Raw genomic sequence first — 7,666 nt, 5'->3', positions numbered from 1 at the left:
TCAAATGGAGTGGGTTTAATTACATTGACTTATAAAGGAGGATGATATTTAAACCACTTCTCTTTGGGGAGATCAATATGATCAGCAAAGGATTCACACAATGAAGCTACTATCTGAGAGTCAAGTCCATACTTAGCGCTAAAGTCACAAAAAGTATTTGCCTCAACAAAGGATTTAACACAATCAAACGTGAAATTCATACCTGACTCCTTACCTTCTTCAAGCCCCCAATCTTCAGAGTTGTGTTTAATTCTCTCCATTAAATTCCATTTGAAGTCAATATCTCTCTTCATAAAAGAACCGGTACAAGAAGTGTCAAGCATGGTGCGATCATCATGAGAAAGTCGAGCATAGAAGTTTTGAATGATAATTTCTCTCGAGACCTCATGATTGGGGCATGAATATAGCATTGATTTAAGCCTCCCCCAAGCTTGAGCGATGCTTTCTCTGTCACGAGGCCAAAAATTATAAATATAATTCTGATCAAGATGTACTAAATGCATAGGATAAAACTTTTGATGAAATTCCAATTTCAACCGATTGTAGTCCCATGATCCAGTATCATCACATAGCCTATACCATGACAACGCCTTATCCTTCAAAGATAATGGAAAGACCTTCTTCTTGACCTCATCCTCGGGCTCACCTGCAAGCTTAAATAAACCACAAACTTCATCTACATAGATCAGATGCAAGTCTGGATGTGATGTTCCATCTCCTGTAAAAGGATTAGCGAGCAGATTCTCAAGCATACCCGAAGGAAACTCAAAGCAAATATTTCAGTAGGTGCAGCAGGTTGAGGAGCAACTCTTTGTGCTTCCGTTCGAGGTGAAGATACCCCGAACAAGCCACTCAAAGGATTAGCATCCATAGTGACAAGTGACAATAAATTCCAGCACACTATATGAATGTTTCCTTACCAAGTTCCACTTACCAAAGGCGCTTCACTCACCGGCAACGGCGGCAGAAAAGAGTCTTGATGACCCACAAGTATAGGGTATCAATCATAGTCCTTTCGATAAGTAACAGTGTCGAACCCAACGAGGAGCAGAAGGATCTCACAAGTGGTTTTCAGCAAGGTAAAATCTGCACGCACTAAAATTGTCGCTAACAGGTGATTGTGTGGTGAGATGATTCGTAGCAAGCAACAAGTAACAAAAGTAGCAACGGTGCAATAAAGTGGACCAATCCCTTTTGTAGCAAGGGACAAGTCTGGACAAAGTCTTATAGGAGGAAAAACGCTCCCGAGGACACACGGGAATTTCTGTCATGCTAGTCTTCATCATGTTCACATGATTCACGTTCGTTACTTTGATAGTTTGATATGTGGGTGGACCGGCGCTTGGGTACTGCCCTTACTTGGACAACCATCCCACTTATGATTAAACCCGCTCGCAAGCATCCGCAACTGCGAAAGAAGAATTAAGATAAAGTCTAACCATAACATTAAACTAGTGGATCCAAATCAGCCCCTTGCGAAGCAACGCATAAACTAGGGTTTAAGCTTCTGTCACTCTAGCAACCCATCATCTACTTACTACTTCCCAATGCCTTCCTCTAGTCCCAAATAATGGTGAAGTGTTATGTAGTCAACTTCACATAACACCACTAGAGGAAAAACAACATACAACATATCAAATTACCGAACGAATACCAAATTCACATGACTACTATTAACATGACTTAGCCCATGTCCTCGGGAACAAAAGTAACTACTCACAAAGCATAATCATATTCATGACGAGAGAGGTAATGAGTAGCATCAAGGTTCTGAACATAAACTCTTCCCCCAAATAATCCAACTAGCATCAACTACAAAGAGTAATCAACACTACTAGCAACCTTACAAGTACCAATCGGAGTCGCGAGACGGAGATTGGTTACAAGTGATGAACTAGGGTTTGGAGATGAGATGGTGCTGATGAAGATGTTGATGGTGATGAGTCCCCTCCAATGAGAGGAGTGTTGGTGATGACGATGGTGACGATTTCCCCCTCCGGGAGGGAAGTTTCCCCCGCAGGATCGTCCTGCCGGAGCTCTAGATTGGTTCTGCTCAAGTTCCGCCTCGTGGCGGCGATGAAACCACGAAAAAGCTCCTCTCTCATTTTTTTCCAGACGAAACCCTTGATATACCAGAAGAGGGGGGCAAGTGGGCCAGCAGGTTGCCCACAAGCCCTCATGGCGCGGCCTGGGGGGGTGGCCGCGCCGTGCAGGCTTGTGGCCAACCCCTGGCGCCCCTCTAGCACTTCTTCGGCCCAGTATTTTTGAGAAATCCGGAAAAAAATCCTTGTTTATTTTTACGGCATTTGGAGTTGCGCAGAATAGGTATCTCAACTTTGCTCCACTTTGAGGCCAGAATTCCAGTTGACGGCATTCTCCCTCTTCATGTAAACCTTGCAAAATAAGAGAGAGAAGGCATAAGAATTGTACCGTGAAGTGAAATAACTGGCCAAGAAGCGATAAATATCTACATGAAAACATGATGCAAAATGGACGTATCACACGGCAGCCGGCCTAGCTTTCTTAGCATGGAAAAGGAAACCCTCCCTGTCCATGCCTGCTGGCATAGCTCTAGTGCCGCCCGTGCAACCTCCATCACCCATGCGGAGGCGCAGGGCTGTGGAGCCCTGCTACATCGCCCTCTGCGAGCCCGACTCGTGAGAGCCTCAGGGGTGTCCTCGGGACGCGCCCTTGCTGCGGGCATCACCTCGTGATCCTCGGTGGTGGCCCTTTGACGCTTGCCTCGCGAGGCTGGGGCACTTGCGAGGGTCTTACTTGCCGAGCTTGCTGGTGGGCCCAACTAGCCTCGCCCTGCTATATCACGCACGGGGTCACATGCCGACGGGCCTGGGTACCCCCGGTCCCATAGGCCCGACACAATAGGTCTATAAATAATTAGTCTAAGAAACTTGATGATGCCTTGTGGTCTTATAGAACTGCTTATAAAAATCACATGGGGATGTCCTCTTGTAAAATGGTTTACAAAAAAGCTTGTCATTTACCTCTTGAGCAAGAACATAAAGCTTATTGGGAAATTAAAGAACATAATTATGACTTTAAACATCCGTGTGAAAAGAGGTTATTTGATATTAGCTCATTAGATGAATAGATGACACAAGGATATGAAAATGCCAATTTATTAAAGAAAAAGTTACAAGATGGCATGATAAGAGAACCCAAAAACAAAAATTCAATGTAGGAGATCTAGTGCTTTCGTACAATTCTCGTTCTAGATTCTTTGCAGGTGAACTCCTCTTCAAATGAGAAGGCCCATATGTTGTCAAGGAGGTCTATCACTCCGGTTCTATAAATAACAATAACTTCGAAGGCAAAAATTCGAGAGTGGTAAATGGCCAAAGAATTAAGCACTACATCTGAGGTACTCCCATTAATGTTAAAACTAATATTATTCAAGTAATAACACTAGAGGAACAGATAAGAGAGACCTTTCGGAATGCTCTAGAAACCTGAAAAAGGAGTAGCTCCGTGAAACAGTAAGAAAACTGACTCTATAAATTCCAAAAATATTTTCTATTGGTTCTGGTATTTTAGAAAAATTTGAAAAATGAAAAGGAGTGAGGGGGACCCACGAGGGAGGTACAAGCCAATAGGGTGCAAACACCCCGTGGTTGTGCCCTATTGGCTTGTGGGTCCCTTGTGTGCCTCCCGGGCTCTATTTCTTCCCGAGCACGTATTCTACGTGGAAAAAATTGTTATATACTCCCAACTGTTTTGACCACCATGTTGTGAGATTTTCCTTTGTTCTTGTTTTGTGCTGTTTTTTGACAGATCTATATCGCCATGACAACACCAATCTCCTCGAAGGACAAGTTCTTTGAGATGGTCATCATCCTGTACCTCCTTGACGTGATGAAACACCCTTAGGCCATAGAGATGCACGAGGAGATGCTTCATATCTGTGACGTAGAAGGACCAAAGAACGAGGGAAGCGAGAAGGCTAGGCTTATGGCGATGGAGAAGGAGATCTTCAAGTGCCAAGGGATGTTGAATGTGGTTTTGAGTGCTAATCACTCTATGATCATGGACTTCATTCGACAGAACAAGACGGACACAAAGAACGTGGGAGAGGCCCTCTTCAAGCTTCAAGAGCGGATTGAATATGTCGAAGCTCAATTCTTTGACCTCCAAATCCAAAACTGTGAGTGTGAATTGAGGTTTAAGAGGATGACCATCCCTGCTTATTTCAGGGGCCGGGGGACAAGGTTTTATTTCCATGACATGGAGCCAATGGTTGCAAGGTGGAATACTAAGCTGTCGCATCATCACCTTCATCATCCAAGAAGGACGCCTGAATACATGGGTATGTGCACCACCCTTAGCTTGTTCCAAGCTTGGGGGAGGTCCCCCGATATTGTATCACTCTCACTTCCACCATTACCATCTATCTTAGTTTGATCATTAGCTTTTTGTGATTTAGAGAAATAAAATTGCAGACTTTCTTTGCATAGAATTTTTGCTTTGAGATCCATCTAACTTTGTAACTGAGTGTGAGAGTTCTACAATAATGATTCGTTGAGTTTGTGTGCTTTACTTGTATGCACCTATCATCAAAGCAGTAAATAAAAGAAATAGAAAGATCATATGCTTACCTCATGAGAAGTAATGACTTCACATGGAAAAAGGTATAAGTGAAAAAAGTTGTTGATTGTAAACAAACATAGTATTAGTCAATGTTGCAATCTAAGAAAGATTATGATAGAGGAGAGAAGTCTCACATATAAATACACTATGTTGGACATCTTTTATGACTGTGACCCCCACCAAATATTATATAATGATGAAGTGCTGATGTTGAACATGGAAGACAATGTAATGATTAGGTAGTTTACATTCACCTAGAAGTTATATTGTGCAGTAACAAGTAGATGATAGGTTATGAGATTGACAGAAGCTTAAACCCCAGTTTATGCGTTGCTTCATGAGGGGCTGATTTGGATTCACACGTATAATTGTGTGGTTAGATTTATATTAATTCTTATTTTGTAGTTGTGGATGCTTGCGAGAGAGGTTAATCATAAGTTGGTTGTTTGTTCAAGTAAGAACAACACCTTAGCATCGGTCCACCCACATATCAAATTATCAAAGTAGCAAACGTGAATCAACTCAATATGATGAACATCACTAGAAAGAAATTCCCATGTGTCCTCGGGATCGCCTGCTTAATATAAGAGTACTTTCAAGCCTCTCCTTTGCTACAAAAAGGATTGGGCTACCTTGCTGCACAGTTGCTACTATTGTTCCTTGTCACTTGTTATGATGTAACACCCTATTTTTAACTCTCGTGACTGAATTAACTTATCTCAAAATTAGGACCAATTAATTTTTTTGTGAATGCCTGTGATGCTTGATGTGATGTTTGCTTGCTTGCCGATTGCTTGTGTTTGAATCCAATGCTGCCGCGTCTCTCCAAACTCAGCTCCTTGATCAAAACCCATGCCTAATGATCATGCCATGTATGTAGGACCAACAACTATTTTAACCAAATATCATTTTCACCAAAACCATTTCCTTGATTTAAGATTTTAAAACCCGTGAGTTCAGATTTGTACTACAAGTCCTCAAATTAGGGAAGTTATTTTTCACCAAATGTTTTATTTAAAACCCATTATCAAAATTACTTTCCAAAACCACAATATTATTATTTTAAAAGTTATTTACTATTTTATTTAAATAACCTTCCGAGAGGCCAGAAATTGTCCCTTATGAAGGAAAGTTATTTTTATTGCTTTCAAAATATTTTAGAAAATTTAAGGAAACTCAGTGGACATATATATTACATATATATGAGTTTCAAAACATGGTGATGTTCAAAACATTGGGCAAAACCCTTCAAAACCATTCCTGCTTATTTCAAGCTTTTGGAATATTTCTATAAGAAATATTCTCAATAAATTCCTGTAAAATTCTAGCATGTCACATATGATATATTTGATGATCTGGAAAACTTTCAGATCAATCCAAGTTGATTTGATTCACATAATAATTCTAAAACCCTATGTGTCCAAATCCAAATTTGAGCAAATCGACATTTCCAAGTGTATCCATTTGTTCTCAAATTTGGTGGACATGTTAGGATACTCCAATAATGCATCCACACCAAGTGGTGCATCAAGGAGAATAGATGAACTTGTCCCAAACCCCTCAAAACCTTCTCTGTTGATTCCTGACCTTGGAAACTTTACATTATAAAGTTTCTCTAATTGATCCCAAACTTTTTGGGCATGCTGGAATGCTCCAATAATGCCCCCACACCAAGTTCGGGATTTGTGGGAATTTATTTGCATGGTTTTGTAGGCAGAAAGTCATTTCTGCCCATTTCTTGGGGTTTTCAAGTCTACATTAGCAATCTTCTCCACCAAATCCCAAATTTGGTGTCCAAGCTTATTTTCATCTATTATGTGATCCTGTTAAGTTTAGTATCAATTGGAATCCATCTGGTAGCCCTAAGATCCATCAAACAACTTGTGTGCATATACCAAAGTTGCTGCTTTGGCCCCTTCAACTATTTCCCTTGAGCTTAGATTTCGACCACATCTCTCTCTAGTTACCTTTTACCTCCAATAACCTTGCCATGCCACTGGTCAATTATTGGAGGGTGACCCCATGTAGCTACCTTTCATTTTTTCCTTGGCAGCACCATTTTTACCCCTCTTGCCCCACTCTGCTTAAGGTAATGCACCCACTGTTGGGGAACATTGCATGGGAACCAAAAATTTCCCTACGCACATGAAGACCTATCATTGTGATGTCCATCTACGAGAGGAGATTAGATCCACATACCCTTGTAGATCGCTAAGCACGAAGCGTTAAGAAACGCGGTTGATGTAGTGGTACAATTTCGTGATTCAAATCACCGTCCTCCCACGATCCGTCCCACGACCCGTTCCGATTTAGTGCTGAATGGACGACACCTATGCGTTCAGCACACGTACAGCTCGATGACGATCTCGACCTTCTTGATCCAGCAAGAGAGACGGAGAAGTAGACGAGTTCTGCGGTAGCGTGATGGCGCTCCGGTGGTGGTGATGATCTACTCCTGCAGGGCTGTGCCCGTGCTCCGTAGAAATCCGATCTAGAAGAAGAACTACGTGGTATAGGTTTGAGTTAAACGTGGCAAAATTGTGTCTCAAGGAAACCCCAAGGGTGCCGTCCAAGGAGGAGGAGGTGGACTCCCACCCCAATTTGGTTTGGGGGAAGGAGTCCACTCCTTCCTTCCCACCTCCCTCTTTCCTTGTTTTTCTTTTTCCTTTGGTATTTTTCCCTTGTGGCGCCATAGCCCTCTTGGGTTGGCCTCACCAGCCCACTAATGGCTGGTGCACCACCCTAGGTTCACTGGGCTCACTCTCGGGTGGGTGGGCCCCTCCGAGTGAATACCCGAAACCCATTCGTCACTCCCGGTACACTTCCGGTAATGCCCGAAAACTTTCCGGTGACCAAATCAAACCATCCTATATATCAATCTTCGTTTCCAGACCATTCCGGTAACCCTCGTGACGCCCGTGATCTTATCCGGGACTCCGAACAACCTTCGGTCACCAACACATATAACTCAACTATACTAAAACATCATCGAACCTTAAGTGTGGAGACCCTGCGAGTTCGAGAACTATGTAGACAAGACCCGAGACACTCCTCAGTCAATATC

The sequence above is a fragment of the Hordeum vulgare genome, chromosome 6H (assembly GCF_904849725.1).
Source record: "Hordeum vulgare subsp. vulgare chromosome 6H, MorexV3_pseudomolecules_assembly, whole genome shotgun sequence".
NCBI classification, from domain to species: Eukaryota; Viridiplantae; Streptophyta; class Magnoliopsida; order Poales; family Poaceae; genus Hordeum; species Hordeum vulgare.
Note: the sequence above shows the minus strand (reverse complement) of the source record.